At 44.2% G+C, this 5618-nt stretch overlaps 1 non-coding gene across 1 annotated transcript; it reads left to right on the forward strand.

The window, feature by feature from the left end:
* Positions 1–4818: 4818 nt before the first annotated feature.
* trnav-uac (transfer RNA valine (anticodon UAC)) lies at positions 4819–4891 on the forward strand. Its single transcript has one exon. It is a non-coding gene; the product is annotated as a tRNA-Val (tRNA).
* Positions 4892–5618: the final 727 nt, after the last annotated feature.

A 5618-nucleotide genomic window follows, 5' to 3' on the forward strand; every position in this document is an offset into this window, starting at 1 on the left:
TCAGTCAAAGTTATCTATTTGTTGAAGTGAAATAAAGAGCAATTAAGGAATAAGGGAGCCCTTTTACCAGGAGAAAACATTGCAAATGCTGGAAATCTCAGCAGGTCAGGCAGCATTTGCCAGGAGACTAAACTCGGGATTAAACCAGGGACTTTCCCCGTGTAAAGCAAACGTGATAACCACTAAACTACAGAAACCTCTGGTACAATAACCCCAACAGAGGGGAGGTGACCAGTAAGCTCCGTCTGTGCTGATCGGCATTGTGTGTTGGCTCACCTAAAACAACTTCTGTCCTGCACTGAATGTTCTCAATCCTTCTCCTCCGCTGCCCTTTACAGAAATGTCAGGGATCACCCAGCCACCGTGTTCACTTCCACATCCTCGCAGTGGGGCCACAGAGGCTCCTACCTTTCTCTCCGTGATCAGCGAACTCACACAGTTTACAAAATTCAACCCGGAATACATGCCCGGAAAAGTCAGATAGTCTGTAAGCTCGGTCTATCACAGAAAGTATTGGTATTCATGGTGGTTACAGCAATTATTAATCGTCTCACAGACCTCAATTATTTTTATGCGATGAATTGATCGAGGATTGAAACCAGGTTAGTCCGCCGGGTCTTAATCTCTCGACCACCAGGGAACTGTTGTGATGCATGTCCATATATTTATATATATTTATATATGACCCTGAATATCAACAGCTACCTACCTAGACCTCGTGCTGCCCACGGTAGTGTGTCTAACTTTGAGTGAGAGAAATTGTTCCACAGTGAGACCCATTTCATCTTTTGTTCCCTTTTAAACACTAGAAACTGAGACAGGGGAATAAATACAGAAACCAAAGCACAGGGTTATAGACAAGAGGAAGAGAGAAGGGGAAAGATACTGTCCCCACCCAGTACTAATGCAGAAACCCCTTGCTGTGATCACACACAGCCTGGATACACTAACGTCCCAACAGCTCATTGACTGTCAGAGTTGGACCGTGCGGTGCTTCAGAAGACAGGTCGAAAAAGCAAAGTCACTGATTCCATCTCATGTGCTCCTCCGATCAAGAATAGCAACACACTAAAAATGTTTCAATAATGGTTACACCTTATCTCCACGTTTATCGAGCAGTTGGCTCGTTGGTCTACGGGTATGATTCTCGCTTCGGGGTTATTGCTTGAAATTTGCGAGAGGTCCCGGGTTCAAATCCCCGACGAGCCCTCAGTTTACCCAAATATTTTGAAATTGCATCAAACTTTTGCAAAGCAGGACTTGCATTTCTACAACACCTTTCAGGAACTCATGACGCACCAAAGCGCTTTGCATCCGTTGAGTTGTGTTTGAAGTGTTGTCGTGTGGGGAAAGATGTGCCCAAATCACCAAACACGAACCGCAACTCGTTGCGAAGGAGTTTGGTGCAAAAAATCAGGTGCCTCAGGGACTTGGACTTTCTATGAATGAGTTCTGCTTGTACCTGCGTTCAAGCTTGTAACAGTAACTGTGCTTCCATCTCACGGGAGCAGCGTGTAGCGGTTAGTGAGTAGGTGACCAGATAGATGTGCGCCGCATTCAATCTTTTAAATTTCACCAAACAAAGAAACGGTGAATCCAACTGTCCCTGTAAGCGACGGATTGAAGGGATCGGTGCTCCAAACAGAGCTGGAACACACGCAGTGCAGGAATAGGGTCCGCAACATTAAATGTCAGAGTTATTAAGCAGACAATAATGAAACATACACTTAATAGTACTTACACCCAAACTTTGCGAATGTTAGCCGAAGAACTCAAACACGTTGCAGTTTTCATCTCGGTGTACAAATTGATCAAACATTAATCGGATTTAAACTATCTGTTCCAAATGCCACATTTTATATCGTTTCCTTACCCCTGCTTCGAGACAATTGGAACTTTTAATAGTATTACCTAATACAACTGCCCAACTTCTGATGGAAGGTCATTAACCTGAAACGTTAACTCTGTTTCTCTCTCCACAGATGCTGCCTGGCCTGCTCAGTGTTTCCAGTATTTACTCTTTTTATTCTCCAAACTTATCATCAGAGTATCACTTCCCTTGTCATCTAACTACGCTCCTTCCTGATATGTAGCCTTGTCCTACAAACCAGGGTCCTTTCTGATGACTCAGGCATTCATTGGAATCCTAACTTCTTAACGAAAACAATTATGTGAAGTATGTAACTATGTCATGCTTGCCACCAGAGGGCGTGAATGTTGGAGTCCTAATGGTCACCTGCCCACACCTGCAGGGCCAGTATAAAAGGTTGGCAGCCATGTTGCTCAGGCACTCTGGAGTTGTAATAAAGAAGACTAAGATCACACATAGATTAACTCACAGTACTCAGCCTCCTGGTGTTCTACTTTTCACAACAATTGGCGACGATTAACAGAATACAAACCTTCACACAACCATGGCTGCTGTTGGAATATTAGAGAGATTCTTAGAGTGTGAAATATATGAGGGCCGCAGGCGGATCTCTGCCTGACACCGGGGAAACAGGGAGACAGACCTTGGAGCAAAGGGATATGGATGGAGTCGGCAAAACTTGAGGCATCTGATTCAGGAGAGTCGCGGGGCGTGGAAATTCGGGAGTTTAATGACTTTGAAAGGAACATTTTTGTTTTGTGACCTTTTGTTCAGAGAAATATTTGTGAAAGTAATTTTTTGTAGGAAGGGATGCAGCATTTATCCTTTTGCCTTAGCACTTGTTTCTGGGTGTCAGGATCATATTTCGTTTCAATGTTATTCTTCCAGAATTAATATTTCATTTGCTGTTTGACAACAACCAGACCCTTGCTCCAAGGTCTGTCTCACTCTTTCCCCGGTGTCAGGCAGAGATCTGCCTGCTGCCCTGATTTATTTCATGTGACAGGACACAAAAGTTCAAAATCAACCTGCAGGTGGCCACACACAGCCCTGAATAGTAATGATGGCCGAGGGGTCTAAGGTGATGTGTTCTGGTCACGAAAGATAGTGTTCGAATCCTATTGCAGACATTTCTTATATTGAATCATGAGGCAGAACCCATTTGCTTTGTCACCACCAACTCCTTAAAAGTGCGATTCAGCAGTCCACCTGCTCGCTTAACATTTCCGTCTGACCTGGTGCTGAAATTTGTTCATTCTTTTGTAGAACGACAATTAATTATTTTGCCCTGAGCATGTGAGGAACTTTTCTCCCGATCTCATTGGGTTTAATTTTGTTAATCTTGTGCTGAAAGTGGAGATGTTTCCGCAGTGCAACGGTTAACACCTTCTAGTTTTTTGAGTTCATGCTCTACTTTCTCCTTGAGTGCATATGGTACGGAAAGGGACTTGGAGTAAACCAATCTAGCGTCCTTCTCTACCCTGACACTCTCCTTGAAGCCCTGGATCGGACTGTCCGTTTCGCAGAACACCTTTGGATACTTCTTGATAACCTCATCCGTTGATGAAAATATCGCTTCCACACAGAAAATCTGACTACAATCCAGCTTCAGTGAGCTTAATCAATTTCTTCCTTGTAAGGCAGACTTGTCTCTTTTCACTACTATTCGAGGCAAGTTCTAAAATTAATCTTTATATTTCACCGATCGGTACAGTGATATGACCAACCACAGGAATTTACTCTCCCGAGTAGCCTCGCTGCTCCATCTTGGGTTTCTCCAGTTGGAAATCACGCATCTATGTGGATTTTGATGCTTTCCGAATCACTGTCCGTTAAACTAGTGCTCCTGATGATGTGTAACTCTAACATCGCATCGTCCTGTTGTTGGTCTTCCATACTATGTAGTCTCTTGGGATTTCTACTCATAGCTTTGAACGCTGGAGTCATAGCTTTAAAAATAGGTTTACCCTTCAGTCGGCATGACTTCGCAAGATGCCCAGTCTTTCTGTCGAAGAAACACTCTGCCTTCACGTGTGGAGAACTTTGAGCAATGTGTTGTCCCAGGCACCTACAGCATGACTTCGACGCTTTGGTAGAATTTCCAGTTTCTGAGGCTTTTGGCTCCCTTGTTATACCTTCAAATGCTCTGATAATGACTCCACGAGACAATGTGTCGTTCTTTAACTGTAGTGACCTGAGTCCTTTATTGATAACCACAGAGTGAGGATCACACCTGGTGGCCTGCCTTTTATACAAGGCCAGGCACACCTGTGCAGGTAAGCTACAAGTCTCCCACTGCAGTGCCCTCTGGTGGCACACCTTGTAATAGAACAAGCAGTAACCATGTCGAACACATGACAGGTGTCACTGTGGAAGCGTTTCTCTCACTCAAAGTTAGACGCACTACCGTGGGCGCCACGAGGTCTAGGTAGGTAGCCATTGACATTCAGGTTCATATATAAATATATATAAATATATCGACATGCATCGTGACTGTTCCCTGGTGGGCGAGATGTTAAGACCCGGCGCACTAACCTGGTTTCAATCCTCGATCAATTCATCGAAGAAAAATAATTGCGGTTTGTGAGACGCTTAATAATTGCTGTAATCACCATGAATACCAATACTCCCTGTGATAGACCGAGATTACAGACTATCTGGCTTCTCCTGCACTTTGCCGGGCACGTGTTTGGGGTTTAAATTTGTAACCTGGGTGAGTTCGCTGATCGCGGGGAGACAGAAGGAGCCTCTGTGGCCCGACTGTGAGGATGTGGAAATGAACACGGTTGCTGGGTGATCCGTGACATTTCTGTGAAGGGCAGCGGAGGAGAAGGATTGAGAATTCTCAGTGTGGGACAGAATTTGTTTCAGGAGAGCCAACACATTCCCGATCAGCACAGAGGGAGCTCACTGGTCAGCTCCTCGCTGAGGGGGCTGTTGTGCCAGAGGTTTCTGTAGTGTAGTGGTTATCACGTTTGCTTTACACGCAATAGGTCCCAAGTTCAATCCCAGGCAGAAACATTTTTTTTTAAATTGCTGTGGATGAACAATCGGAGGCGAGTTGAGTCTCCCTGCAAATGCTGCCTGACCTGCTGAGATTTCCAGCATTTGCTGTTTTTATTTGCTATTTATTCTCCTGGCAAAAGGGCTCCCTTATTCATTAATTGCTCTGTATTTCACCATTAAATAGATAACTTTGAGTGAGAGAAAACGGATCCACGGGGACCTTTTGCGTGTGAGGCCAAAGTGATATCCGCTACACTGCAGCCCATCAAAGTGCGAGAAACCACTGAATATAAAGGATGAGCTGACAAATATCAGGGGCAGGGCAGTCTTGTCAATGTCAAACCCTCCTCTCTTATTCAGCAGTGGCATGAACGGGAGTCAGACGCCACAAAGTTTAATTAAAGACACAAATACAAGTAACACTTGCAAATTTTTTAGTATAAAATTCTTTCACTTTATTTGAAATGCTACTGCTTTAAATCTGAAAATACACACGGTGGGATTTTATCTTCACTACTGATTGTATTTTGTGTGCACGGTAGGAATAATCGGTGCTGATAAATTTAATAAAATTTGCGCCGGATTCCTGGTGTCATCGGCAATGAACACTTTGAACCAGAAAGCTAAAATACAGTGAGTAAAATGGGTTAACATATATAAGAACATATGAAATAGGAGCAGGAGTGGGCCATACGGCCCCTCGATCCTGCTCCGCCATTTGATACGATCATGGCTGATGTGA

Source organism: Pristiophorus japonicus, unplaced genomic scaffold (genome assembly GCF_044704955.1).
Source record: "Pristiophorus japonicus isolate sPriJap1 unplaced genomic scaffold, sPriJap1.hap1 HAP1_SCAFFOLD_109, whole genome shotgun sequence".
NCBI lineage: Eukaryota > Metazoa > Chordata > Chondrichthyes > Pristiophoridae > Pristiophorus > Pristiophorus japonicus.